General features: G+C 39.4%; 36 non-coding genes across 36 annotated transcripts; all 36 read left to right on the top strand.

Annotated features, from left to right (window-relative positions):
* Positions 1-121: 121 nt before the first annotated feature.
* LOC146055402 (U4 spliceosomal RNA) lies at positions 122-262 on the top strand. Its single transcript, XR_014468683.1, has one exon. It is a non-coding gene; the product is annotated as a U4 spliceosomal RNA (small nuclear RNA).
* Positions 263-798: 536 nt separating this feature from the next.
* On the top strand, positions 799-939 carry LOC146055391 (U4 spliceosomal RNA). Its single transcript, XR_014468673.1, has one exon. It is a non-coding gene; the product is annotated as a U4 spliceosomal RNA (small nuclear RNA).
* A 1,495-nt stretch (positions 940-2,434) lies between these two features.
* Positions 2,435-2,575, top strand: LOC146055376 (U4 spliceosomal RNA). Its single transcript, XR_014468661.1, has one exon. It is a non-coding gene; the product is annotated as a U4 spliceosomal RNA (small nuclear RNA).
* A 536-nt stretch (positions 2,576-3,111) lies between these two features.
* Positions 3,112-3,252, top strand: LOC146055401 (U4 spliceosomal RNA). The gene has a single exon (XR_014468682.1). It is a non-coding gene; the product is annotated as a U4 spliceosomal RNA (small nuclear RNA).
* A 537-nt stretch (positions 3,253-3,789) lies between these two features.
* Positions 3,790-3,930, top strand: LOC146055327 (U4 spliceosomal RNA). The gene has a single exon (XR_014468616.1). It is a non-coding gene; the product is annotated as a U4 spliceosomal RNA (small nuclear RNA).
* A 537-nt stretch (positions 3,931-4,467) lies between these two features.
* LOC146055352 (U4 spliceosomal RNA) lies at positions 4,468-4,608 on the top strand. The gene has a single exon (XR_014468639.1). It is a non-coding gene; the product is annotated as a U4 spliceosomal RNA (small nuclear RNA).
* A 531-nt stretch (positions 4,609-5,139) lies between these two features.
* Positions 5,140-5,280, top strand: LOC146055367 (U4 spliceosomal RNA). Its single transcript, XR_014468652.1, has one exon. It is a non-coding gene; the product is annotated as a U4 spliceosomal RNA (small nuclear RNA).
* A 1,473-nt stretch (positions 5,281-6,753) lies between these two features.
* On the top strand, positions 6,754-6,894 carry LOC146055343 (U4 spliceosomal RNA). The gene has a single exon (XR_014468631.1). It is a non-coding gene; the product is annotated as a U4 spliceosomal RNA (small nuclear RNA).
* A 537-nt stretch (positions 6,895-7,431) lies between these two features.
* Positions 7,432-7,572, top strand: LOC146055336 (U4 spliceosomal RNA). Its single transcript, XR_014468624.1, has one exon. It is a non-coding gene; the product is annotated as a U4 spliceosomal RNA (small nuclear RNA).
* Positions 7,573-8,108: 536 nt separating this feature from the next.
* On the top strand, positions 8,109-8,249 carry LOC146055400 (U4 spliceosomal RNA). The gene has a single exon (XR_014468681.1). It is a non-coding gene; the product is annotated as a U4 spliceosomal RNA (small nuclear RNA).
* Positions 8,250-8,786: 537 nt separating this feature from the next.
* On the top strand, positions 8,787-8,927 carry LOC146055335 (U4 spliceosomal RNA). Its single transcript, XR_014468623.1, has one exon. It is a non-coding gene; the product is annotated as a U4 spliceosomal RNA (small nuclear RNA).
* Positions 8,928-9,463: 536 nt separating this feature from the next.
* LOC146055398 (U4 spliceosomal RNA) lies at positions 9,464-9,604 on the top strand. Its single transcript, XR_014468680.1, has one exon. It is a non-coding gene; the product is annotated as a U4 spliceosomal RNA (small nuclear RNA).
* A 537-nt stretch (positions 9,605-10,141) lies between these two features.
* LOC146055334 (U4 spliceosomal RNA) lies at positions 10,142-10,282 on the top strand. The gene has a single exon (XR_014468622.1). It is a non-coding gene; the product is annotated as a U4 spliceosomal RNA (small nuclear RNA).
* Positions 10,283-10,818: 536 nt separating this feature from the next.
* Positions 10,819-10,959, top strand: LOC146055420 (U4 spliceosomal RNA). The gene has a single exon (XR_014468700.1). It is a non-coding gene; the product is annotated as a U4 spliceosomal RNA (small nuclear RNA).
* A 531-nt stretch (positions 10,960-11,490) lies between these two features.
* On the top strand, positions 11,491-11,631 carry LOC146055397 (U4 spliceosomal RNA). Its single transcript, XR_014468679.1, has one exon. It is a non-coding gene; the product is annotated as a U4 spliceosomal RNA (small nuclear RNA).
* Positions 11,632-12,168: 537 nt separating this feature from the next.
* On the top strand, positions 12,169-12,309 carry LOC146055395 (U4 spliceosomal RNA). Its single transcript, XR_014468677.1, has one exon. It is a non-coding gene; the product is annotated as a U4 spliceosomal RNA (small nuclear RNA).
* A 537-nt stretch (positions 12,310-12,846) lies between these two features.
* Positions 12,847-12,987, top strand: LOC146055394 (U4 spliceosomal RNA). Its single transcript, XR_014468676.1, has one exon. It is a non-coding gene; the product is annotated as a U4 spliceosomal RNA (small nuclear RNA).
* A 537-nt stretch (positions 12,988-13,524) lies between these two features.
* LOC146055393 (U4 spliceosomal RNA) lies at positions 13,525-13,665 on the top strand. Its single transcript, XR_014468675.1, has one exon. It is a non-coding gene; the product is annotated as a U4 spliceosomal RNA (small nuclear RNA).
* Positions 13,666-14,202: 537 nt separating this feature from the next.
* LOC146055392 (U4 spliceosomal RNA) lies at positions 14,203-14,343 on the top strand. Its single transcript, XR_014468674.1, has one exon. It is a non-coding gene; the product is annotated as a U4 spliceosomal RNA (small nuclear RNA).
* A 537-nt stretch (positions 14,344-14,880) lies between these two features.
* LOC146055385 (U4 spliceosomal RNA) lies at positions 14,881-15,021 on the top strand. Its single transcript, XR_014468669.1, has one exon. It is a non-coding gene; the product is annotated as a U4 spliceosomal RNA (small nuclear RNA).
* Positions 15,022-15,557: 536 nt separating this feature from the next.
* Positions 15,558-15,698, top strand: LOC146055373 (U4 spliceosomal RNA). Its single transcript, XR_014468658.1, has one exon. It is a non-coding gene; the product is annotated as a U4 spliceosomal RNA (small nuclear RNA).
* A 537-nt stretch (positions 15,699-16,235) lies between these two features.
* LOC146055358 (U4 spliceosomal RNA) lies at positions 16,236-16,376 on the top strand. The gene has a single exon (XR_014468644.1). It is a non-coding gene; the product is annotated as a U4 spliceosomal RNA (small nuclear RNA).
* Positions 16,377-16,913: 537 nt separating this feature from the next.
* Positions 16,914-17,054, top strand: LOC146055320 (U4 spliceosomal RNA). Its single transcript, XR_014468610.1, has one exon. It is a non-coding gene; the product is annotated as a U4 spliceosomal RNA (small nuclear RNA).
* Positions 17,055-17,590: 536 nt separating this feature from the next.
* LOC146055326 (U4 spliceosomal RNA) lies at positions 17,591-17,731 on the top strand. The gene has a single exon (XR_014468615.1). It is a non-coding gene; the product is annotated as a U4 spliceosomal RNA (small nuclear RNA).
* Positions 17,732-18,268: 537 nt separating this feature from the next.
* On the top strand, positions 18,269-18,409 carry LOC146055361 (U4 spliceosomal RNA). Its single transcript, XR_014468647.1, has one exon. It is a non-coding gene; the product is annotated as a U4 spliceosomal RNA (small nuclear RNA).
* A 537-nt stretch (positions 18,410-18,946) lies between these two features.
* Positions 18,947-19,087, top strand: LOC146055330 (U4 spliceosomal RNA). Its single transcript, XR_014468619.1, has one exon. It is a non-coding gene; the product is annotated as a U4 spliceosomal RNA (small nuclear RNA).
* Positions 19,088-19,624: 537 nt separating this feature from the next.
* On the top strand, positions 19,625-19,765 carry LOC146055389 (U4 spliceosomal RNA). The gene has a single exon (XR_014468671.1). It is a non-coding gene; the product is annotated as a U4 spliceosomal RNA (small nuclear RNA).
* Positions 19,766-20,301: 536 nt separating this feature from the next.
* On the top strand, positions 20,302-20,442 carry LOC146055349 (U4 spliceosomal RNA). The gene has a single exon (XR_014468636.1). It is a non-coding gene; the product is annotated as a U4 spliceosomal RNA (small nuclear RNA).
* Positions 20,443-20,979: 537 nt separating this feature from the next.
* Positions 20,980-21,120, top strand: LOC146055332 (U4 spliceosomal RNA). The gene has a single exon (XR_014468621.1). It is a non-coding gene; the product is annotated as a U4 spliceosomal RNA (small nuclear RNA).
* Positions 21,121-21,656: 536 nt separating this feature from the next.
* On the top strand, positions 21,657-21,797 carry LOC146055319 (U4 spliceosomal RNA). The gene has a single exon (XR_014468609.1). It is a non-coding gene; the product is annotated as a U4 spliceosomal RNA (small nuclear RNA).
* A 530-nt stretch (positions 21,798-22,327) lies between these two features.
* Positions 22,328-22,468, top strand: LOC146055324 (U4 spliceosomal RNA). Its single transcript, XR_014468613.1, has one exon. It is a non-coding gene; the product is annotated as a U4 spliceosomal RNA (small nuclear RNA).
* Positions 22,469-23,005: 537 nt separating this feature from the next.
* Positions 23,006-23,146, top strand: LOC146055337 (U4 spliceosomal RNA). Its single transcript, XR_014468625.1, has one exon. It is a non-coding gene; the product is annotated as a U4 spliceosomal RNA (small nuclear RNA).
* Positions 23,147-23,683: 537 nt separating this feature from the next.
* On the top strand, positions 23,684-23,824 carry LOC146055325 (U4 spliceosomal RNA). The gene has a single exon (XR_014468614.1). It is a non-coding gene; the product is annotated as a U4 spliceosomal RNA (small nuclear RNA).
* A 537-nt stretch (positions 23,825-24,361) lies between these two features.
* Positions 24,362-24,502, top strand: LOC146055433 (U4 spliceosomal RNA). Its single transcript, XR_014468711.1, has one exon. It is a non-coding gene; the product is annotated as a U4 spliceosomal RNA (small nuclear RNA).
* Positions 24,503-25,039: 537 nt separating this feature from the next.
* LOC146055331 (U4 spliceosomal RNA) lies at positions 25,040-25,180 on the top strand. The gene has a single exon (XR_014468620.1). It is a non-coding gene; the product is annotated as a U4 spliceosomal RNA (small nuclear RNA).
* Positions 25,181-25,716: 536 nt separating this feature from the next.
* On the top strand, positions 25,717-25,857 carry LOC146055438 (U4 spliceosomal RNA). Its single transcript, XR_014468716.1, has one exon. It is a non-coding gene; the product is annotated as a U4 spliceosomal RNA (small nuclear RNA).
* The last annotated feature ends 197 nt before the right edge of the window (positions 25,858-26,054 follow it).

Genomic DNA, 26,054 nt, shown 5'->3' with positions numbered 1-26,054 from the left:
TTGGACTCATTAGCATATACATTCCCATAATCCACTGCTCCTAGCCAGAGACTGTTTGTCTAGCCATGGTTGTAATGAGTTCTCTGTTGCACATGCTGATTGCTCCAGCCAAGCACCTATCAACTTTGCGCAGTGGCATTATCATAGCTTATGAGGTCAAACCGAGGCGTGATTATTGCTAGTTGAAAACTTTACCCAATACCCCGCCATGATGACTTGCAATATAGTCAGCATTGGCAATTTTTGCTAGTCTCCCAGGAGACTATAAGATTTTGTAAAGGAAAGATGTGTTGGAGTTAGTCTATTTTCTTGAATCTTCTGTATGTGAAAAACCACAATTGACTGTGTCTTCCAGTTGCTGATTTTGAAGATTGGTTTAGAGATTAGTGTTTTTAATAAGACGTGTTGGAGTTAGTCTATTTTCTTGCATCTTCTGTATATGAAAAACCACAATTACATCCGTGTCTTCCAGTTGCTGATTTTGAAGATTGATGTAGAGATTAGTGTTTTTATCTCTGTTTATCTGGAGATGTTCCAGAATTTTTGAATGCATTGTCATGCAAATTGGAGATAAATTCCTTACATATTTCTTACTAGAGTGTGAGATATGAAAAAGCGCTTGGGAACAGAAAATACAATTTCCTTGAAGTCATCACCCAGGAAGGTTTTGCCAGGTCTTGGACTCATTAGCATATACATTCCCATAATCCACTGCTCCTAGCCAGAGACTGTTTGTCTAGCCATGGTTGTAATGAGTTCTCTGTTGCACATGCTGATTGCTCCAGCCAAGCACCTATCAACTTTGCGCAGTGGCATTATCATAGCTTATGAGGTCAAACCGAGGCGTGATTATTGCTAGTTGAAAACTTTACCCAATACCCTGCCATGATGACTTGCAATATAGTCAGCATTGGCAATTTGGTACTTGTTTCCTAGAACGGCCACAATCGTGAGTGATCGTGGCTCTTAATTAAGGGACACGATCCTCACGATGTGGCCGATTTTTTACACTTTTTTCACTTTGATTGACTGAAATCGGGTCAATCGGTCGGTCGCGACCAATTAAAATCGGCCGCGATGCGACCGACCGATTGACCCGATTTTTCCATAGACTTCAATGTTAAAAAATCTTTTAACATTGAAATCGGGAGGATCTTGTCGGTCTTGTGCCATTATAATGGCACAAGATGAGATGGACTTGATTAAGTCCATCTCACATAGGGAAAAATGTTAAAAAAGGTGAAATGGGCCAATATGACCCATTTCACATTTTTTATGTGCCCGCCATGACCCCACGATAGACGTCAACCCGAAGCGTGGCGAGCGCAGCGAGCCCGCGAGGGGCGGCGGTGCGCGTCCTCCGACCTTTTCATTCTCCTACTATCCACTAGGGCGTGGAGTGAGAATAGAATAGTGTGGCGAGCGCAGCGAGCCACCGAGCCCGAAGCGTGGCGAGCGCACGCGTATACCTGTGAAGTTAGACGCGTCCCCTCGCGGGGCTCGCTGCGCTCGCCACGCTTCGGGCTCGGTGGCTCGCTGCGCTCGCCACACTATTCTATTCTCACTCCACGCCCTAGTGGATAGTAGGGGAATGAAAAGGTCGGAGGACGCGCACCGCCGCCCCTCGCGGGCTCGCTGCGCTCGCCACGCTTCGGGTTGACGTCTATCGTGGGGTCTAGCCCACTTAGTAACATTTGTGGGGGCAATTGAAAATAATCAGGTGAAAAAAAAAAAAAATCGGGTGAAAAATCGGTCGATCGGATCGGTCGCATCGTATGCGACCAAATCGCATGCGATGCGATCGATCCGATTTTTTATCTTACGACCACAACGATCTAAATCGTTGTGGCCGTTCTAGGAAACAAGTACCGGCAATTTTTGCTAGTCTCCCAGGAGACTATAAGATTTTGTAAAGGAAAGATGTGTTGGAGTTAGTCTATTTTCTTAAATCTTCTGTATGTGAAAAACCACAATTGACTGTGTCTTCCAGTTGCTGATTTTGAAGATTGGTTTAAAGATTAGTGTTTTTAATAAGACTTGTTGGAGTTAGTCTATTTTCTTGCATCTTCTGTATATGAAAAACCACAATTACATCTGTGTCTTCCAGTTGCTGATTTTGAAGATTGATGTAGAGATTAGTGTTTTTATCTCTGTTTATCTGGAGATGTTCCAGAATTTTTGAATGCATTGTCATGCAAATTGGAGATAAATTCCTTACAATTTTTGCTACCAGAGTGTGAGATATGAAAAAGCACTTGGGAACAGAAAATACAATTTCCTTGAAGTCATCACCCAGGAAGGTTTTGCCAGGTCTTGGACTCATTAGCATATACATTCCCATAATCCACTGCTCCTAGCCAGAGACTGTTTGTCTAGCCATGGTTGTAATGAGTTCTCTGTTGCACATGCTGATTGCTCCAGCCAAGCACCTATCAACTTTGCGCAGTGGCATTATCATAGCTTATGAGGTCAAACTGAGGTGTGATTATTGCTAGTTGAAAACTTTACCCAATACCCCGCCATGATGACTTGCAATATAGTCAGCATTGGCAATTTTTGCTAGTCTCCCAGGAGACTATAAGATTTTGTAAAGGAAAGATGTGTTGGAGTTAGTCTATTTTCTTGAATCTTCTGTATGTGAAAAACCACAATTGACTGTGTCTTCCAGTTGCTGATTTTGAAGATTGGTTTAGAGATTAGTGTTTTTAATAAGACGTGTTGGAGTTAGTCTATTTTCTTGCATCTTCTGTATATGAAAAACCACAATTACATCCGTGTCTTCCAGTTGCTGATTTTGAAGATTGATGTAGAGATTAGTGTTTTTATCTCTGTTTATCTGGAGATGTTCCAGAATTTTTGAATGCATTGTCATGCAAATTGGAGATAATTTCCTTACATATTTCTTACTAGAGTGTGAGATATGAAAAAGCGCTTGGGAACAGAAAATACAATTTCCTTGAAGTCATCACCCAGGAAGGTTTTGCCAGGTCTTGGACTCATTAGCATATACATTCCCATAATCCACTGCTCCTAGCCAGAGACTGTTTGTCTAGCCATGGTTGTAATGAGTTCTCTGTTGCACATGCTGATTGCTCCAGCCAAGCACCTATCAACTTTGCGCAGTGGCATTATCATAGCTTATGAGGTCAAACCGAGGCGTGATTATTGCTAGTTGAAAACTTTACCCAATACCCCGCCATGATGACTTGCAATATAGTCAGCATTGGCAATTTTTGCTAGTCTCCCAGGAGACTATAAGATTTTGTAAAGGAAAGATGTGTTGGAGTTAGTCTATTTTCTTGAATCTTCTGTATGTGAAAAACCACAATTGACTGTGTCTTCCAGTTGCTGATTTTGAAGATTGGTTTAGAGATTAGTGTTTTTAATAAGACGTGTTGGAGTTAGTCTATTTTCTTGCATCTTCTGTATATGAAAAACCACAATTACATCTGTGTCTTCCAGTTGCTGATTTTGAAGATTGATGTAGAGATTAGTGTTTTTATCTCTGTTTATCTGGAGATGTTCCAGAATTTTTGAATGCATTGTCATGCAAATTGGAGATAAATTCCTTACAATTTTTGCTACCAGAGTGTGAGATATGAAAAAGCACTTGGGAACAGAAAATACAATTTCCTTGAAGTCATCACCCAGGAAGGTTTTGCCAGGTCTTGGACTCATTAGCATATACATTCCCATAATCCACTGCTCCTAGCCAGAGACTGTTTGTCTAGCCATGGTTGTAATGAGTTCTCTGTTGCACATGCTGATTGCTCCAGCCAAGCACCTATCAACTTTGCGCAGTGGCATTATCATAGCTTATGAGGTCAAACCGAGGCGTGATTATTGCTAGTTGAAAACTTTACCCAATACCCCGCCATGATGACTTGCAATATAGTCAGCATTGGCAATTTTTGCTAGTCTCCCAGGAGGCTATAAGATTTTGTAAAGGAAAGATGTGTTGGAGTTAGTCTATTTTCTTGTAACTTCTGTATGTGAAAAACCACAATTGACTGTGTCTTCCAGTTGCTGATTTGGAAGATTGGTTTAGAGATTAGTGTTTTTAATAAGACGTGTTGGAGTTAGTCTATTTTCTTGCATCTTCTGTATATGAAAAACCACAATTACATCCGTGTGTTCCAGTTGCTGATTTTGAAGATTGATGTAGAGATTAGTGTTTTTATCTCTGTTTATCTGGAGATGTTCCAGAATTTTTGAATGCATTGTCATGCAAATTGGAGATAAATTCCTTACAATTTTTGCTACCAGAGTGTGAGATATGAAAAAGCACTTGGGAACAGAAAATACAATTTCCTTGAAGTCATCACCCAGGAAGGTTTTGCCAGGTCTTGGACTCATTAGCATATACATTCCCATAATCCACTGCTCCTAGCCAGAGACTGTTTGTCTAGCCATGGTTGTAATGAGTTCTCTGTTGCACATGCTGATTGCTCCAGCCAAGCACCTATCAACTTTGCGCAGTGGCATTATCATAGCTTATGAGGTCAAACCGAGGCGTGATTATTGCTAGTTGAAAACTTTACCCAATACCCTGCCATGATGACTTGGAATATAGTCAGCATTGGCAATTTTTGCTAGTCTCCCAGGAGACTATAAGATTTTGTAAAGGAAAGATGTGTTGGAGTTAGTCTATTTTCTTGAATCTTCTGTATGTTAAAAACCACAATTGACTGTGTCTTCCAGTTGCTGATTTTGAAGATTGGTTTAGAGATTAGTGTTTTTAATAAGACGTGTTGGAGTTAGTCTATATTCTTGCATCTTCTGTATATGAAAAACCACAATTACATCCGTGTCTTCCAGTTGCTGATTTTGAAGATTGATGTAGAGATTAGTGTTTTTATCTCTGTTTATCTGGAGATGTTCCAGAATTTTTGAATGCATTGTCATGCAAATTGGAGATAAATTCCTTACATATTTCTTACTATAGTGTGAGATATGAAAAAGCACTTGGGAACAGAAAATACAATTTCCTTGAAGTCCCAGGAAGGTTTTGCCAGGTCTTGGACTCATTAGCATATACATTCCCATAATCCACTGCTCCTAGCCAGAGACTGTTTGTCTAGCCATGGTTGTAATGAGTTCTCTGTTGCACATGCTGATTGCTCCAGCCAAGCACCTATCAACTTTGCGCAGTGGAATTATCATAGCTTATGAGGTCAAACTGAGGCGTGATTATTGCTAGTTGAAAACTTTACCCAATACCCCGCCATGATGACTTGCAATATAGTCAGCATTGGCAATTTTTGCTAGTCTCCCAGGAGACTATAAGATTTTGTAAAGGAAAGATGTGTTGGAGTAAAGGCCCCCATACACTAGGGCGACTTGTCCTTAGGACAAGTGGCGCCGACTTCCCCCTGAGCTTCCCCGGCTGCTCCCCGGGGGAGCTTGATTAGATTGGCACTTGATGTGCCATTTTTTACATGTGATAAATCGTCTCGATTTATCACATGTAAAAAACCCGGGGAGCAGGGGGGGGGCTAAGAGGTGAGAGCTGGTGGGAGCAGGGGGGCTGGGGACGCTGCGGGGGACAGCGTCTGTGCGGCGAGAAGGTAGAGGGAGCAGGGGGGGCTGGAGACGCTGCGGGGGACACGTCTGTGTCCCCCGCTGCTGGGGACAGCGTCTGTGCGGCGAGAAGGTAGAGGGAGCAGGGGGGGGCTGGAGACGCTGCGGGGGACACAGGCTGCATAGAGCCGGGCAGGGGGAGCCGGCCGGGAGCTGTCAGTAATGAATAAAAAAAAAAGCCCATACAATGAATGGGCAGCCTGTGATTGGCTGCTGAGCGCTCTCTCAGCCAATTGCTGACTGGCTGAGAGAGCGCTCAGCCAATCACAGGCCGCCCATTCATTGTATGGGCTTTTTTTTTTATTCATTACTGACAGCTCCCGGCCGGCTCCCCCTGCCCGGCTCTATGCCGCCTGTGTCCCCCGCAGCGTCTCCAGCCCCCCCTGCTCCCTCTACCTTCTCGCCGCACAGACGCTGTCCCCAGCAGCGGGGGACACAGACGTGTCCCCCGCAGCGTCCCCAGCCCCCCCTGCTCCCTCCACCGCCCCACTAGGTCCCAAGTCGGGTGGTCGGACGTGCAGCAGGTCCGACCACCCGACGCAGATCCGATGCGCACGGGACCGCGCATCGGATCTGAGGGGACATCAAAACTAGCCGATTTTGGTCCGATTTCGGCCAGATCCGACTGATCTGGCTGAAATCTGACCAAAATCGGCTAGTGTATGGGGGCCTTTAGTCTATTTTCTTGAATTTTCTGTATGTGAAAAACCACAATTGGCTGTGTCTTCCAGTTGCTGATTTTGAAGATTGGTTTAGAGATTACTGTTTTTAATAAGACGTGTTGGAGTTAGTCTATTTTCTTGCATCTTCTGTATATAAAAAACCACAATTGGCTGTGTCTTCCAGTTGCTGATTTTGAAGATTGATGTAGAGATTAGTGTTTTTATCTCTGTTTATCTGGAGATGTTCCAGAATTTTTGAATGCCTTGTCATGCAAATTGGAGATAAATTCCTTACAACTTTTGCTACCATAGTGTGAGATATGAAAAAGCACTTGGGAACAGAAAATACAATTTCCTTGAAGTCATCACCCAGGAAGGTTTTGCCAGGTCTTGGACTCATTAGCATATACATTCCCATAATCCACTGCTCCTAGCCAGAGACTGTTTGTCTAGCCATGGTTGTAATGAGTTCTCTGTTGCACATGCTGATTGCTCCAGCCAAGCACCTATCAACTTTGCGCAGTGGCATTATCATAGCTTATGAGGTCAAACCGAGGCGTGATTATTGCTAGTTGAAAACTTTACCCAATACCCTGCCATGATGACTTGCAATATAGTCAGCATTGGCAATTTTTGCTAGTCTCCCAGGAGACTATAAGATTTTGTAAAGGAAAGATGTGTTGGAGTTAGTCTATTTTCTTGAATCTTCTGTATGTGAAAAACCACAATTGACTGTGTCTTCCAGTTGCTGATTTTGAAGATTGGTTTAGAGATTAGTGTTTTTAATAAGACGTGTTGGAGTTAGTCTATTTTCTTGCATCTTCTGTATATAAAAAACCACAATTACATCCGTGTCTTCCAGTTGCTGATTTTGAAGATTGATGTAGAGATTAGTGTTTTTATCTCTGTTTATCTGGAGATGTTCCAGAATTTTTGAATGCCTTGTCATGCAAATTGGAGATAAATTCCTTACAACTTTTGCTACCATAGTGTGAGATATGAAAAAGCACTTGGGAACAGAAAATACAATTTCCTTGAAGTCATCACCCAGGAAGGTTTTGCCAGGTCTTGGACTCATTAGCATATACATTCCCATAATCCACTGCTCCTAGCCAGAGACTGTTTGTCTAGCCATGGTTGTAATGAGTTCTCTGTTGCACATGCTGATTGCTCCAGCCAAGCACCTATCAACTTTGCGCAGTGGCATTATCATAGCTTATGAGGTCAAACCGAGGTGTGATTATTGCTAGTTGAAAACTTTACCCAATACCCCGCCATGATGACTTGCAATATAGTCAGCATTGGCAATTTTTGCTAGTCTCCCAGGAGACTATAAGATTTTGTAAAGGAAAGATGTGTTGGAGTTAGTCTATTTTCTTGAATCTTCTGTATGTGAAAAACCACAATTGACTGTGTCTTCCAGTTGCTGATTTTGAAGATTGGTTTAGAGATTAGTGTTTTTAATAAGACGTGTTGGAGTTAGTCTATTTTCTTGCATCTTCTGTATATGAAAAACCACAATTACATCCGTGTCTTCCAGTTGCTGATTTTGAAGATTGATGTAGAGATTAGTGTTTTTATCTCTGTTTATCTGGAGATGTTCCAGAATTTTTGAATGCATTGTCATGCAAATTGGAGATAAATTCCTTACATATTTCTTACTAGAGTGTGAGATATGAAAAAGCGCTTGGGAACAGAAAATACAATTTCCTTGAAGTCATCACCCAGGAAGGTTTTGCCAGGTCTTGGACTCATTAGCATATACATTCCCATAATCCACTGCTCCTAGCCAGAGACTGTTTGTCTAGCCATGGTTGTAATGAGTTCTCTGTTGCACATGCTGATTGCTCCAGCCAAGCACCTATCAACTTTGCGCAGTGGCATTATCATAGCTTATGAGGTCAAACCGAGGCGTGATTATTGCTAGTTGAAAACTTTACCCAATACCCCGCCATGATGACTTGCAATATAGTCAGCATTGGCAATTTTTGCTAGTCTCCCAGGAGACTATAAGATTTTGTAAAGGAAAGATGTGTTGGAGTTAGTCTATTTTCTTAAATCTTCTGTATGTGAAAAACCACAATTGACTGTGTCTTCCAGTTGCTGATTTTGAAGATTGGTTTAAAGATTAGTGTTTTTAATAAGACTTGTTGGAGTTAGTCTATTTTCTTGCATCTTCTGTATATGAAAAACCACAATTACATCTGTGTCTTCCAGTTGCTGATTTTGAAGATTGATGTAGAGATTAGTGTTTTTATCTCTGTTTATCTGGAGATGTTCCAGAATTTTTGAATGCATTGTCATGCAAATTGGAGATAAATTCCTTACAATTTTTGCTACCAGAGTGTGAGATATGAAAAAGCACTTGGGAACAGAAAATACAATTTCCTTGAAGTCATCACCCAGGAAGGTTTTGCCAGGTCTTGGACTCATTAGCATATACATTCCCATAATCCACTGCTCCTAGCCAGAGACTGTTTGTCTAGCCATGGTTGTAATGAGTTCTCTGTTGCACATGCTGATTGCTCCAGCCAAGCACCTATCAACTTTGCGCAGTGGCATTATCATAGCTTATGAGGTCAAACCGAGGTGTGATTATTGCTAGTTGAAAACTTTACCCAATACCCCGCCATGATGACTTGCAATATAGTCAGCATTGGCAATTTTTGCTAGTCTCCCAGGAGACTATAAGATTTTGTAAAGGAAAGATGTGTTGGAGTTAGTCTATTTTCTTGAATCTTCTGTATGTGAAAAACCACAATTGACTGTGTCTTCCAGTTGCTGATTTTGAAGATTGGTTTAGAGATTAGTGTTTTTAATAAGACGTGTTGGAGTTAGTCTATTTTCTTGCATCTTCTGTATATGAAAAACCACAATTACATCCGTGTCTTCCAGTTGCTGATTTTGAAGATTGATGTAGAGATTAGTGTTTTTATCTCTGTTTATCTGGAGATGTTCCAGAATTTTTGAATGCATTGTCATGCAAATTGGAGATAATTTCCTTACATATTTCTTACTAGAGTGTGAGATATGAAAAAGCGCTTGGGAACAGAAAATACAATTTCCTTGAAGTCATCACCCAGGAAGGTTTTGCCAGGTCTTGGACTCATTAGCATATACATTCCCATAATCCACTGCTCCTAGCCAGAGACTGTTTGTCTAGCCATGGTTGTAATGAGTTCTCTGTTGCACATGCTGATTGCTCCAGCCAAGCACCTATCAACTTTGCGCAGTGGCATTATCATAGCTTATGAGGTCAAACCGAGGCGTGATTATTGCTAGTTGAAAACTTTACCCAATACCCCGCCATGATGACTTGCAATATAGTCAGCATTGGCAATTTTTGCTAGTCTCCCAGGAGACTATAAGATTTTGTAAAGGAAAGATGTGTTGGAGTTAGTCTATTTTCTTGAATCTTCTGTATGTGAAAAACCACAATTGACTGTGTCTTCCAGTTGCTGATTTTGAAGATTGGTTTAGAGATTAGTGTTTTTAATAAGACGTGTTGGAGTTAGTCTATTTTCTTGCATCTTCTGTATATGAAAAACCACAATTACATCTGTGTCTTCCAGTTGCTGATTTTGAAGATTGATGTAGAGATTAGTGTTTTTATCTCTGTTTATCTGGAGATGTTCCAGAATTTTTGAATGCATTGTCATGCAAATTGGAGATAAATTCCTTACAATTTTTGCTACCAGAGTGTGAGATATGAAAAAGCACTTGGGAACAGAAAATACAATTTCCTTGAAGTCATCACCCAGGAAGGTTTTGCCAGGTCTTGGACTCATTAGCATATACATTCCCATAATCCACTGCTCCTAGCCAGAGACTGTTTGTCTAGCCATGGTTGTAATGAGTTCTCTGTTGCACATGCTGATTGCTCCAGCCAAGCACCTATCAACTTTGCGCAGTGGCATTATCATAGCTTATGAGGTCAAACCGAGGTGTGATTATTGCTAGTTGAAAACTTTACCCAATACCCCGCCATGATGACTTGCAATATAGTCAGCATTGGCAATTTTTGCTAGTCTCCCAGGAGACTATAAGATTTTGTAAAGGAAAGATGTGTTGGAGTTAGTCTATTTTCTTGAATCTTCTGTATGTGAAAAACCACAATTGACTGTGTCTTCCAGTTGCTGATTTTGAAGATTGGTTTAGAGATTAGTGTTTTTAATAAGACGTGTTGGAGTTAGTCTATTTTCTTGCATCTTCTGTATATGAAAAACCACAATTACATCCGTGTCTTCCAGTTGCTGATTTTGAAGATTGATGTAGAGATTAGTGTTTTTATCTCTGTTTATCTGGAGATGTTCCAGAATTTTTGAATGCATTGTCATGCAAATTGGAGATAAATTCCTTACATATTTCTTACTAGAGTGTGAGATATGAAAAAGCGCTTGGGAACAGAAAATACAATTTCCTTGAAGTCATCACCCAGGAAGGTTTTGCCAGGTCTTGGACTCATTAGCATATACATTCCCATAATCCACTGCTCCTAGCCAGAGACTGTTTGTTTAGCCATGGTTGTAATGAGTTCTCTGTTGCACATGCTGATTGCTCCAGCCAAGCACCTATCATCTTTGCGCAGTGGCATTATCATAGCTTATGAGGTCAAACCGAGGCGTGATTATTGCTAGTTGAAAACTTTACCCAATACCCCGCCATGATGACTTGCAATATAGTCAGCATTGGCAATTTTTGCTAGTCTCCCAGGAGGCTATAAGATTTTGTAAAGGAAAGATGTGTTGGAGTTAGTCTATTTTCTTGTAACTTCTGTATGTGAAAAACCACAATTGACTGTGTCTTCCAGTTGCTGATTTTGAAGATTGGTTTAGAGATTAGTGTTTTTAATAAGACGTGTTGGAGTTAGTCTATTTTCTTGCATCTTCTGTATATGAAAAACCACAATTACATCCGTGTGTTCCAGTTGCTGATTTTGAAGATTGATGTAGAGATTAGTGTTTTTATCTCTGTTTATCTGGAGATGTTCCAGAATTTTTGAATGCATTGTCATGCAAATTGGAGATAAATTCCTTACAATTTTTGCTACCAGAGTGTGAGATATGAAAAAGCACTTGGGAACAGAAAATACAATTTCCTTGAAGTCATCACCCAGGAAGGTTTTGCCAGGTCTTGGACTCATTAGCATATACATTCCCATAATCCACTGCTCCTAGCCAGAGACTGTTTGTCTAGCCATGGTTATAATGAGTTCTCTGTTGCTGATTGCTCCAGCCAAGCACCTATCAACTTTGCGCAGTGGCATTATCATAGCTTATGAGGTCAAACCGAGGCGTGATTATTGCTAGTTGAAAACTTTACCCAATACCCCGCCATGATGACTTGCAATATAGTCAGCATTGGCAATTTTTGCTAGTCTCCCAGGAGACTATAAGATTTTGTAAAGGAAAGATGTGTTGGAGTTAGTCTATTTTCTTGAATCTTCTGTATGTGAAAAACCACAATTGACTGTGTCTTCCAGTTGCTGATTTTGAAGATTGGTTTAGAGATTAGTGTTTTTAATAAGACGTGTTGGAGTTAGTCTATTTTCTTGCATCTTCTGTATATGAAAAACCACAATTACATCCGTGTCTTCCAGTTGCTGATTTTGAAGATTGATGTAGAGATTAGTGTTTTTATCTCTGTTTATCTGGAGATGTTCCAGAATTTTTGAATGCATTGTCATGCAAATTGGAGATAAATTCCTTACAATTTTTGCTACCAGAGTGTGAGATATGAAAAAGCACTTGGGAACAGAAAATACAATTTCCTTGAAGTCATCACCCAGGAAGGTTTTGCCAGGTCTTGGAATCATTAGCATATACATTCCCATAATCCACTGCTCCTAGCCAGAGACTGTTTGTCTAGCCATGGTTGTAATGAGTTCTCTGTTGCACATGCTGATTGCTTCAGCCAAGCACCTATCAACTTTGCGCAGTGGCATTATCATAGCTTATGAGGTCAAACCGAGGCGTGATTATTGCTAGTTGAAAACTTTACCCAATACCCCGCCATGATGACTTGCAATATAGTCAGCATTGGCAATTTTTGCTAGTCTCCCAGGAGACTATAAGATTTTGTAAAGGAAAGATGTGTTGGAGTTAGTCTATTTTCTTGAATCTTCTGTATGTGAAAAACCACAATTGACTGTGTCTTCCAGTTGCTGATTTTAAAGATTGGTTTAGAGATTAGTGTTTTTAATAAGACGTGTTGGAGTTAGTCTATTTTCTTGCATCTTCTGTATATGAAAAACCACAATGACATCCGTGTCTTCCAGTTGCTGATTTTGAAGATTGATGTAGAGATTAGTGTTTTTATCTCTGTTTATCTGGAGATGTTCCAGAATTTTTGAATGCATTGTCATGCAAATTGGAGATAAATTCCTTACAATTTTTGCTACCAGAGTGTGAGATATGAAAAAGCACTTGGGAACAGAAAATACAATTTCCTTGAAGTCATCACCCAGGAAGGTTTTGCCAGGTCTTGGACTCATTAGCATATACATTCCCATAATCCACTGCTCCTAGCCAGAGACTGTTTGTCTAGCCATGGTTGTAATGAGTTCTCTGTTGCACATGCTGATTGCTTCAGCCAAGCACCTATCAACTTTGCGCAGTGGCATTATCATAGCTTATGAGGTCAAACCGAGGCGTGATTATTGCTAGTTGAAAACTTTACCCAATACCCCGCCATGATGACTTGCAATATAGTCAGCATTGGCAATTTTTGCTAGTCTCCCAGGAGACTATAAGATTTTGTAAAGGAAAGATGTGTTGGAGTTAGTCTATTTTCTTGAATCTTCTGTATGTGAAAAACCACAATTGACTGTGTCTTCCAGTTGCTGATTTTAAAGATTGGTTTAGAGATTAGTGTTTTTAATAAGACGTGTTGGAGTTAGTCTATTTTCTTGCATCTTCTGTATATGAAAAACCACAATTACATCCGTGTGTTCCAGTTGCTGATTTTGAAGATTGATGTAGAGATTAGTGTTTTTATCTCTGTTTATCTGGAGATGTTCCAGAATTTTTGAATGCATTGTCATGCAAATTGGAGATAAATTCCTTACAATTTTTGCTACCAGAGTGTGAGATATGAAAAAGCACTTGGGAACAGAAAATACAATTTCCTTGAAGTCATCACCCAGGAAGGTTTTGCCAGGTCTTGGAATCATTAGCATATACATTCCCATAATCCACTGCTCCTAGCCAGAGACTGTTTGTCTAGCCATGGTTGTAATGAGTTCTCTGTTGCACATGCTGATTGCTTCAGCCAAGCACCTATCAACTTTGCGCAGTGGCATTATCATAGCTTATGAGGTCAAACCGAGGCGTGATTATTGCTAGTTGAAAACTTTACCCAATACCCCGCCATGATGACTTGCAATATAGTCAGCATTGGCAATTTTTGCTAGTCTCCCAGGAGACTATAAGATTTTGTAAAGGAAAGATGTGTTGGAGTTAGTCTATTTTCTTGAATCTTCTGTATGTGAAAAACCACAATTGACTGTGTCTTCCAGTTGCTGATTTTAAAGATTGGTTTAGAGATTAGTGTTTTTAATAAGACGTGTTGGAGTTTGTCTATTTTCTTGCATCTTCTGTATATGAAAAACCACAATGACATCCGTGTCTTCCAGTTGCTGATTTTGAAGATTGATGTAGAGATTAGTGTTTTTATCTCTGTTTATCTGGAGATGTTCCAGAATTTTTGAATGCATTGTCATGCAAATTGGAGATAAATTCCTTACAATTTTTGCTACCAGAGTGTGAGATATGAAAAAGCACTTGGGAACAGAAAATACAATTTCCTTGAAGTCATCACCCAGGAAGGTTTTGCCAGGTCTTGGACTCATTAGCATATACATTCCCATAATCCACTGCTCCTAGCCAGAGACTGTTTGTCTAGCCATGGTTGTAATGAGTTCTCTGTTGCACATGCTGATTGCTTCAGCCAAGCACCTATCAACTTTGCGCAGTGGCATTATCATAGCTTATGAGGTCAAACCGAGGCGTGATTATTGCTAGTTGAAAACTTTACCCAATACCCCGCCATGATGACTTGCAATATAGTCAGCATTGGCAATTTTTGCTAGTCTCCCAGGAGACTATAAGATTTTGTAAAGGAAAGATGTGTTGGAGTTAGTCTATTTTCTTGAATCTTCTGTATGTGAAAAACCACAATTGACTGTGTCTTCCAGTTGCTGATTTTAAAGATTGGTTTAGAGATTAGTGTTTTTAATAAGACGTGTTGGAGTTAGTCTATTTTCTTGCATCTTCTGTATATGAAAAACCACAATGACATCCGTGTCTTCCAGTTGCTGATTTTGAAGATTGATGTAGAGATTAGTGTTTTTATCTCTGTTTATCTGGAGATGTTCCAGAATTTTTGAATGCATTGTCATGCAAATTGGAGATAAATTCCTTACAATTTTTGCTACCAGAGTGTGAGATATGAAAAAGCACTTGGGAACAGAAAATACAATTTCCTTGAAGTCATCACCCAGGAAGGTTTTGCCAGGTCTTGGACTCATTAGCATATACATTCCCATAATCCACTGCTCCTAGCCAGAGACTGTTTGTCTAGCCATGGTTGTAATGAGTTCTCTGTTGCACATGCTGATTGCTCCAGCCAAGCACCTATCAACTTTGCGCAGTGGCATTATCATAGCTTATGAGGTCAAACCGAGGCGTGATTATTGCTAGTTGAAAACTTTACCCAATACCCCGCCATGATGACTTGCAATATAGTCAGCATTGGCAATTTTTGCTAGTCTCCCAGGAGACTATAAGATTTTGTAAAGGAAAGATGTGTTGGAGTTAGTCTATTTTCTTGAATCTTCTGTATGTGAAAAACCACAATTGACTGTGTCTTCCAGTTGCTGATTTTGAAGATTGGTTTAGAGATTAGTGTTTTTAATAAGACGTGTTGGAGTTAGTCTATTTTCTTGCATCTTCTGTATATGAAAAACCACAGCTACATCCGTGTCTTCCAGTTGCTGATTTTGAAGATTGATGTAGAGATTAGTGTTTTTATCTCTGTTTATCTGGAGATGTTCCAGAATTTTTGAATGCATTGTCATGCAAATTGGAGATAAATTCCTTACATATTTCTTACTAGAGTGTGAGATATGAAAAAGCACTTGGGAACAGAAAATACAATTTCCTTGAAGTCATCACCCAGGAAGGTTTTGCCAGGTCTTGGACTCATTAGCATATACATTCCCATAATCCACTGCTCCTAGCCAGAGACTGTTTGTCTAGCCATGGTTGTAATGAGTTCTCTGTTGCACATGCTGATTGCTCCAGCCAAGCACCTATCAACTTTGCGCAGTGGCATTATCATAGCTTATGAGGTCAAACCGAGGCGTGATTATTGCTAGTTGAAAACTTTACCCAATACCCCGCCATGATGACTTGCAATATAGTCAGCATTGGCAATTTTTGCTAGTCTCCCAGGAGACTATAAGATTTTGTAAAGGAAAGATGTGTTGGAGTTAGTCTATTTCCTTGAATCTTCTGTATGTGAAAAACCACAATTGACTGTGTCTTCCAGTTGCTGATTTTGAAGATTGGTTTAGAGATTAGTGTTTTTAATAAGACGTGTTGGAGTTAGTCTATTTTCTTGCATCTTCTGTATATGAAAAACCACAATTACATCTGTGTCTTCCAGTTGCTGATTTTGAAGATTGATGTAGAGATTAGTGTTTTTATCTCTGTTTATCTGGAGATGTTCCAGAATTTTTGAATGCATTGTCATGCAAATTGGAGATAAATTCCTTACAATTTTTGCTACCAGAGTGTGAGATATGAAAAAGCACTTGGGAACAGAAAATACAATTTCCTTGAAGTCATCACCCAGGAAGGTTTTGCCAGGTCTTGGACTCATTAGCATATACATTCCCATAATCCACTGCTCCTAGCCAGAGACTGTTTGTCTAGCCATGGTTGTAATGAGTTCTCTGTTGCACATGCTGATTGCTCCAGCCAAGCACCTATCAACTTTGCGCAGTGGCATTATCATAGCTTATGAGGTCAAACCGAGGCGTGATTATTGCTAGTTGAAAACTTTACCCAATACCCCGCCATGATGACTTGCAATATAGTCAGCATTGGCAATTTTTGCTAGTCTCCCAGAAGACTATAAGATTTTGTAAAGGAAAGATGTGTTGGAGTTAGTCTATTTTCTTGAATCTTCTGTATGTGAAAAACCACAATTGACTGTGTCTTCCAGTTGCTGATTTTGAAGATTGGTTTAGAGATTAGTGTTTTTAATAAGACGTGTTGGAGTTAGTCTATTTTCTTGCATCTTCTGTATATGAAAAACCACAATTACATCCGTGTCCTCCAGTTGCTGATTTTGAAGATTGATGTAGAGATTAGTGTTTTTATCTCTGTTTATCTGGAGATGTTCCAGAATTTTTGAATGCCTTGTCATGCAAATTGGAGATAAATTCCTTACAATTTTTGCTACCAGAGTGTGAGATATGAAAAAGCACTTGGGAACAGAAAATACAATTTCCTTGAAGTCATCACCCAGGAAGGTTTTGCCAGGTCTTGGACTCATTAGCATATACATTCCCATAATCCACTGCTCCTAGCCAGAGACTGTTTGTCTAGCCATGGTTGTAATGAGTTCTCTGTTGCACATGCTGATTGCTCCAGCCAAGCACCTATCAACTTTGCGCAGTGGCATTATCATAGCTTATGAGGTCAAACCGAGGCGTGATTATTGCTAGTTGAAAACTTTACCCAATACCTCGCCATGATGACTTGCAATATAGTCAGCATTGGCAATTTTTGCTAGTCTCCCAGGAGACTATAAGATTTTGTAAAGGAAAGATGTGTTGGAGTTAGTCTATTTTCTTGAATCTTCTGTTTGTGAAAAACCACAATTGACTGTGTCTTCCAGTTGCTGATTTTGAAGATTGGTTTAGAGATTAGTGTTTTTAATAAGACGTGTTGGAGTTAGTCTATATTCTTGCATCTTCTGTATATGAAAAACCACAATTACATCCGTGTCTTCCAGTTGCTGATTTTGAAGATTGATGTAGAGATTAGTGTTTTTATCTCTGTTTATCTGGAGATGTTCCAGAATTTTTGAATGCATTGTCATGCAAATTGGAGATAAATTCCTTACATATTTCTTACTAGAGTGTGAGATATGAAAAAGCACTTGGGAACAGAAAATACAATTTCCTTGAAGTCATCACCCAGGAAGGTTTTGCCAGGTCTTGGACTCATTAGCATATACATTCCCATAATCCACTGCTCCTAGCCAGAGACTGTTTGTCTAGCCATGGTTGTAATGAGTACTCTGTTGCACATGCTGATTGCTCCAGCCAAGCACCTATCAACTTTGCGCAGTGGCATTATCATAGCTTATGAGGTCAAACCGAGGCGTGATTATTGCTAGTTGAAAACTTTACCCAATACCCCGCCATGATGACTTGCAATATAGTCAGCATTGGCAATTTTTGCTAGTCTCTCAGGAGGCTATAAGATTTTGTAAAGGAAAGATGTGTTGGAGTTAGTCTATTTTCTTGAATCTTCTGTATGTGAAAAACCACAATTGACTGTGTCTTCCAGTTGCTGATTTTGAAGATTGGTTTAGAGATTAGTGTTTTTAATAAGACGTGTTGGAGTTAGTCTATTTTCTTGCATCTTCTGTATATGAAAAACCACAATTACATCCGTGTGTTCCAGTTGCTGATTTTGAAGATTGATGTAGAGATTAGTGTTTTTATCTCTGTTTATCTGGAGATGTTCCAGAATTTTTGAATGCATTGTCATGCAAATTGGAGATAAATTCCTTACAATTTTTGCTACCAGAGTGTGAGATATGAAAAAGCACTTGGGAACAGAAAATACAATTTCCTTGAAGTCATCACCCAGGAAGGTTTTGCCAGGTCTTGGACTCATTAGCATATACATTCCCATAATCCACTGCTCCTAGCCAGAGACTGTTTGTCTAGCCATGGTTGTAATGAGTTCTCTGTTGCACATGCTGATTGCTCCAGCCAAGCACCTATCAACTTTGCGCAGTGGCATTATCATAGCTTATGAGGTCAAACCGAGGCGTGATTATTGCTAGTTGAAAACTTTACCCAATACCCCGCCATGATGACTTGCAATATAGTCAGCATTGGCAATTTTTGCTAGTCTCCCAGGAGACTATAAGATTTTGTAAAGGAAAGATGTGTTGGAGTTAGTCTATTTTCTTGAATCTTCTGTATGTGAAAAACCACAATTGACTGTGTCTTCCAGTTGCTGATTTTGAAGATTGGTTTAGAGATTAGTGTTTTTAATAAGACGTGTTTGAGTTAGTCTATTTTCTTGCATCTTCTGTATATGAAAAACCACAATTACATCCGTGTCTTCCAGTTGCTGATTTTGAAGATTGATGTAGAGATTAGTGTTTTTATCTCTGTTTATCTGGAGATGTTCCAGAATTTTTGAATGCCTTGTCATGCAAATTGGAGATAAATTCCTTACAATTTTTGCTACCAGAGTGTGAGATATGAAAAAGCACTTGGGAACAGAAAATACAATTTCCTTGAAGTCATCACCCAGGAAGGTTTTGCCAGGTCTTGGACTCATTAGCATATACATTCCCATAATCCACTGCTCCTAGCCAGAGACTGTTTGTCTAGCCATGGTTGTAATGAGTTCTCTGTTGCACATGCTGATTGCTCCAGCCAAGCACATATCAACTTTACGCAGTGGCATTATCATAGCTTATGAGGTCAAACCGAGGCGTGATTATTGCTAATTGAAAACTTTACCCAATACCCCGCCATGATGACTTGCAATATAGTCAGCATTGGCAATTTTTGCTAGTCTCTCAGGAGACTATAAGATTTTGTAAAGGAAAGATGTGTTGGAGTTAGTCTATTTTCTTGAATCTTCTGTATGTGAAAAACCACAATTGACTGTGTCTTCCAGTTGCTGATTTTGAAGATTGGTTTAGAGATTAGTGTTTTTAATAAGACGTGTTGGAGTTAGTCTATTTTCTTGCATCTTCTGTATATGAAAAACCACAATTACATCCGTGTCTTCCAGTTGCTGATTTTGAAGATTGATGTAGAGATTAGTGTTTTTATCTCTGTTTATTTGGAGATGTTCCAGAATTTTTGAATGCATTGTCATGCAAATTGGAGATAAATTCCTTACAATTTTTGCTACCAGAGTGTGAGATATGAAAAAGCACTTGGGAACAAAAAATACAATTTCCTTGAAGTCATCACCCAGGAAGGTTTTGCCAGGTCTTGGACTCATTAGCATATACATTCCCATAATCCACTGCTCCTAGCCAGAGACTGTTTGTCTAGCCATGGTTGTAATGAGTTCTCTGTTGCACATGCTGATTGCTCCAGCCAAGCACCTATCAACTTTGTGCAGTGGCATTATCATAGCTTATGAGGTCAAACCGAGTCGTGATTATTGCAAGTTGAAAACTTTACCCAATACCCCGCCATGATGACTTGCAATATAGTCAGCATTGGCAATTTTTGCTAGTCTCCCAGGAGACTATAAGATTTTGTAAAGGAAAGATGTGTTGGAGTTAGTCTATTTTCTTGAATCTTCTGTATGTGAAAAACCACAATTGACTGTGTCTTCCAGTTGCTGATTTTGAAGATTGGTTTAGAGATTAGTGTTTTTAATAAGACGTGTTGGAGTTAGTCTATTTTCTTGCATCTTCTGTATATGAAAAACCACAATTACATCCGTGTCTTCCAGTTGCTGATTTTGAAGATTGATGTAGAGATTAGTGTTTTTATCTCTGTTTATCTGGAGATGTTCCAGAATTTTTGAATGCATTGTCATGCAAATTGGAGATAATTTCCTTACATATTTCTTACTAGAGTGTGAGATATGAAAAAGCGCTTGGGAACAGAAAATACAATTTCCTTGAAGTCATCACCCAGGAAGGTTTTGCCAGGTCTTGGACTCATTAGCATATACATTCACATAATCCACTGCTCCTAGCCAGAGACTGTTTGTCTAGCCATGGTTGTAATGAGTTCTCTGTTGCACATGCTGATTGCTCCAGCCAAGCACCTATCAACTTTGCGCAGTGGCATTATCATAGCTTATGAGGTCAAACCGAGGCGTGATTATTGCTAGTTGAAAACTTTACCCAATACCCCGCCATGATGACTTGCAATATAGTCAGCATTGGCAATTTTTGCTAGTCTCCCAGGAGACTATAAGATTTTGTAAAGGAAAGATGTGTTGGAGTTAGTCTATTTTCTTGAATCTTCTGTATGTGAAAAACCACAATTGACTGTGTCTTCCAGTTGCTGATTTTGAAGATTGGTTTAGAGATTAGTGTTTTTAATAAGACGTGTTGGAGTTAGTCTATTTTCTTGCATCTTCTGTATATGAAAAACCACAATTACATCTGTGTCTTCCAGTTGCTGATTTTGAAGATTGATGTAGAGATTAGTGTTTTTATCTCTGTTTATCTGGAGATGTTCCAGAATTTTTGAATGCATTGTCATGCAAATTGGAGATAAATTCCTTACAATTTTTGCTACCAGAGTGTGAGATATGAAAAAGCACTTGGGAACAGAAAATACAATTTCCTTGAAGTCCTCACCCAGGAAGGTTTTGCCAGGTCTTGGACTCATTAGCATATACATTCCCATAATCCACTGCTCCTAGCCAGAGACTGTTTGTCTAGCCATGGTTGTAATGAGTTCTCTGTTGCACATGCTGATTGCTCCAGCCAAGCACCTATCAACTTTGCGCAGTGGCATTATCATAGCTTATGAGGTCAAACCGAGGTGTGATTATTGCTAGTTGAAAACTTTACCCAATACCCCGCCATGATGACTTGCAATATAGTCAGCATTGGCAATTTTTGCTAGTCTCCCAGGAGACTATAAGATTTTGTAAAGGAAAGATGTGTTGGAGTTAGTCTATTTTCTTGAATCTTCTGTATGTGAAAAACCACAATTGACTGTGTCTTCCAGTTGCTGATTTTGAAGATTGGTTTAGAGATTAGTGTTTTTAATAAGACGTGTTGGAGTTAGTCTATTTTCTTGCATCTTCTGTATATGAAAAACCACAATTACATCCGTGTCTTCCAGTTGCTGATTTTGAAGATTGATGTAGAGATTAGTGTTTTTATCTCTGTTTATCTGGAGATGTTCCAGAATTTTTGAATGCATTGTCATGCAAATTGGAGATAAATTCCTTACATATTTCTTACTAGAGTGTGAGATATGAAAAAGCGCTTGGGAACAGAAAATACAATTTCCTTGAAGTCATCACCCAGGAAGGTTTTGCCAGGTCTTGGACTCATTAGCATATACATTCCCATAATCCACTGCTCCTAGCCAGAGACTGTTTGTCTAGCCATGGTTGTAATGAGTTCTCTGTTGCACATGCTGATTGCTCCAGCCAAGCACCTATCAACTTTGCGCAGTGGCATTATCATAGCTTATGAGGTCAAACCGAGGCGTGATTATTGCTAGTTGAAAACTTTACCCAATACCTCGCCATGATGACTTGCAATATAGTCAGCATTGGCAATTTTTGCTAGTCTCCCAGGAGACTATAAGATTTTGTAAAGGAAAGATGTGTTGGAGTTAGTCTATTTTCTTGAATCTTCTGTTTGTGAAAAACCACAATTGACTGTGTCTTCCAGTTGCTGATTTTGAAGATTGGTTTAGAGATTAGTGTTTTTAATAAGACGTGTTGGAGTTAGTCTATATTCTTGCATCTTCTGTATATGAAAAACCACAATTACATCCGTGTCTTCCAGTTGCTGATTTTGAAGATTGATGTAGAGATTAGTGTTTTTATCTCTGTTTATCTGGAGATGTTCCAGAATTTTTGAATGCATTGTCATGCAAATTGGAGATAAATTCCTTACATATTTCTTACTAGAGTGTGAGATATGAAAAAGCACTTGGGAACAGAAAATACAATTTCCTTGAAGTCATCACCCAGGAAGGTTTTGCCAGGTCTTGGACTCATTAGCATATACATTCCCATAATCCACTGCTCCTAGCCAGAGACTGTTTGTCTAGCCATGGTTATAATGAGTTCTCTGTTGCTGATTGCTCCAGCCAAGCACCTATCAACTTTGCGCAGTGGCATTATCATAGCTTATGAGGTCAAACCGAGGCGTGATTATTGCTAGTTGAAAACTTTACCCAATACCCCGCCATGATGACTTGCAATATAGTCAGCATTGGCAATTTTTGCTAGTCTCTCAGGAGGCTATAAGATTTTGTAAAGGAAAGATGTGTTGGAGTTAGTCTATTTTCTTGAATCTTCTGTATGTGAAAAACCACAATTGACTGTGTCTTCCAGTTGCTGATTTTGAAGATTGGTTTAGAGATTAGTGTTTTTAATAAGACGTGTTGGAGTTAGTCTATTTTCTTGCATCTTCTGTATATGAAAAACCACAATTACATCCGTGTGTTCCAGTTGCTGATTTTGAAGATTGATGTAGAGATTAGTGTTTTTATCTCTGTTTATCTGGAGATGTTCCAGAATTTTTGAATGCATTGTCATGCAAATTGGAGATAAATTCCTTACAATTTTTGCTACCAGAGTGTGAGATATGAAAAAGCACTTGGGAACAGAAAATACAATTTCCTTGAAGTCATCACCCAGGAAGGTTTTGCCAGGTCTTGGACTCATTAGCATATACATTCCCATAATCCACTGCTCCTAGCCAGAGACTGTTTGTCTAGCCATGGTTGTAATGAGTTCTCTGTTGCACATGCTGATTGCTCCAGCCAAGCACCTATCAACTTTGCGCAGTGGCATTATCATAGCTTATGAGGTCAAACCGAGGCGTGATTATTGCTAGTTGAAAACTTTACCCAATACCCCGCCATGATGACTTGCAATATAGTCAGCATTGGCAATTTTTGCTAGTCTCCCAGGAGACTATAAGATTTTGTAAAGGAAAGATGTGTTGGAGTTAGTCTATTTTCTTGAATCTTCTGTATGTGAAAAACCACAATTGACTGTGTCTTCCAGTTGCTGATTTTGAAGATTGGTTTAGAGATTAGTGTTTTTAATAAGACGTGTTGGAGTTAGTCTATTTTCTTGCATCTTCTGTATATGAAAAACCACAATTACATCCGTGTGTTCCAGTTGCTGATTTTGAAGATTGATGTAGAGATTAGTGTTTTTATCTCTGTTTATCTGGAGATGTTCCAGAATTTTTGAATGCATTGTCATGCAAATTGGAGATAAATTCCTTACAATTTTTGCTACCAGAGTGTGAGATATGAAAAAGCACTTGGGAACAGAAAATACAATTTCCTTGAAGTCATCACCCAGGAAGGTTTTGCCAGGTCTTGGACTCATTAGCATATACATTCCCATAATCCACTGCTCCTAGCCAGAGACTGTTTGTCTAGCCATGGTTGTAATGAGTTCTCTGTTGCACATGCTGATTGCTCCAGCCAAGCACCTATCAACTTTGCGCAGTGGCATTATCATAGCTTATGAGGTCAAACCGAGGCGTGATTATTGCTAGTTGAAAACTTTACCCAATACCCCGCCATGATGACTTGCAATATAGTCAGCATTGGCAATTTTTGCTAGTCTCCCAGGAGACTATAAGATTTTGTAAAGGAAAGATGTGTTGGAGTTAGTCTATTTTCTTGAATCTTCTGTATGTGAAAAACCACAATTGACTGTGTCTTCCAGTTGCTGATTTTGAAGATTGGTTTAGAGATTAGTGTTTTTAATAAGACGTGTTTGAGTTAGTCTATTTTCTTGCATCTTCTGTATATGAAAAACCACAATTACATCCGTGTCTTCCAGTTGCTGATTTTGAAGATTGATGTAGAGATTAGTGTTTTTATCTCTGTTTATCTGGAGATGTTCCAGAATTTTTGAATGCCTTGTCATGCAAATTGGAGATAAATTCCTTACAATTTTTGCTACCAGAGTGTGAGATATGAAAAAGCACTTGGGAACAGAAAATACAATTTCCTTGAAGTCATCACCCAGGAAGGTTTTGCCAGGTCTTGGACTCATTAGCATATACATTCACATAATCCACTGCTCCTAGCCAGAGACTGTTTGTCTAGCCATGGTTGTAATGAGTTCTCTGTTGCACATGCTGATTGCTCCAGCCAAGCACCTATCAACTTTGCGCAGTGGCATTATCATAGCTTATGAGGTCAAACCGAGGCGTGATTATTGCTAGTTGAAAACTTTACCCAATACCCCGCCATGATGACTTGCAATATAGTCAGCATTGGCAATTTTTGCTAGTCTCCCAGGAGACTATAAGATTTTGTAAAGGAAAGATGTGTTGGAGTTAGTCTATTTTCTTGAATCTTCTGTATGTGAAAAACCACAATTGACTGTGTCTTCCAGTTGCTGATTTTGAAGATTGGTTTAGAGATTAGTGTTTTTAATAAGACGTGTTGGAGTTAGTCTATTTTCTTGCATCTTCTGTATATGAAAAACCACAATTACATCTGTGTCTTCCAGTTGCTGATTTTGAAGATTGATGTAGAGATTAGTGTTTTTATCTCTGTTTATCTGGAGATGTTCCAGAATTTTTGAATGCATTGTCATGCAAATTGGAGATAAATTCCTTACAATTTTTGCTACCAGAGTGTGAGATATGAAAAAGCACTTGGGAACAGAAAATACAATTTCCTTGAAGTCATCACCCAGGAAGGTTTTGCCAGGTCTTGGACTCATTAGCATATACATTCCCATAATCCACTGCTCCTAGCCAGAGACTGTTTGTCTAGCCATGGTTGTAATGAGTTCTCTGTTGCACATGCTGATTGCTCCAGCCAAGCACCTATCAACTTTGCGCAGTGGCATTATCATAGCTTATGAGGTCAAACCGAGGTGTGATTATTGCTAGTTGAAAACTTTACCCAATACCCCGCCATGATGACTTGCAATATAGTCAGCATTGGCAATTTTTGCTAGTCTCCCAGGAGACTATAAGATTTTGTAAAGGAAAGATGTGTTGGAGTTAGTCTATTTTCTTGAATCTTCTGTATGTGAAAAACCACAATTGACTGTGTCTTCCAGTTGCTGATTTTGAAGATTGGTTTAGAGATTAGTGTTTTTAATAAGACGTGTTGGAGTTAGTCTATTTTCTTGCATCTTCTGTATATGAAAAACCACAATTACATCCGTGTCTTCCAGTTGCTGATTTTGAAGATTGATGTAGAGATTAGTGTTTTTATCTCTGTTTATCTGGAGATGTTCCAGAATTTTTGAATGCATTGTCATGCAAATTGGAGATAAATTCCTTACATATTTCTTACTAGAGTGTGAGATATGAAAAAGCGCTTGGGAACAGAAAATACAATTTCCTTGAAGTCATCACCCAGGAAGGTTTTGCCAGGTCTTGGACTCATTAGCATATACATTCCCATAATCCACTGCTCCTAGCCAGAGACTGTTTGTCTAGCCATGGTTGTAATGAGTTCTCTGTTGCACATGCTGATTGCTCCAGCCAAGCACCTATCAACTTTGCGCAGTGGCATTATCATAGCTTATGAGGTCAAACCGAGGCGTGATTATTGCTAGTTGAAAACTTTACCCAATACCTCGCCATGATGACTTGCAATATAGTCAGCATTGGCAATTTTTGCTAGTCTCCCAGGAGACTATAATATTTTGTAAAGGAAAGATGTGTTGGAGTTAGTCTATTTTCTTGAATCTTCTGTTTGTGAAAAACCACAATTGACTGTGTCTTCCAGTTGCTGATTTTGAAGATTGGTTTAGAGATTAGTGTTTTTAATAAGACGTGTTGGAGTTAGTCTATATTCTTGCATCTTCTGTATATGAAAAACCACAATTACAT

The sequence above is a fragment of the Crinia signifera genome, unplaced genomic scaffold, assembly GCF_055691185.1.
Source record: "Crinia signifera unplaced genomic scaffold, ASM5569118v1 HAP2_SCAFFOLD_436, whole genome shotgun sequence".
NCBI lineage: Eukaryota > Metazoa > Chordata > Amphibia > Anura > Myobatrachidae > Crinia > Crinia signifera.
Note: the sequence above shows the minus strand (reverse complement) of the source record. Positions and strands in the feature narration are given on the sequence as shown.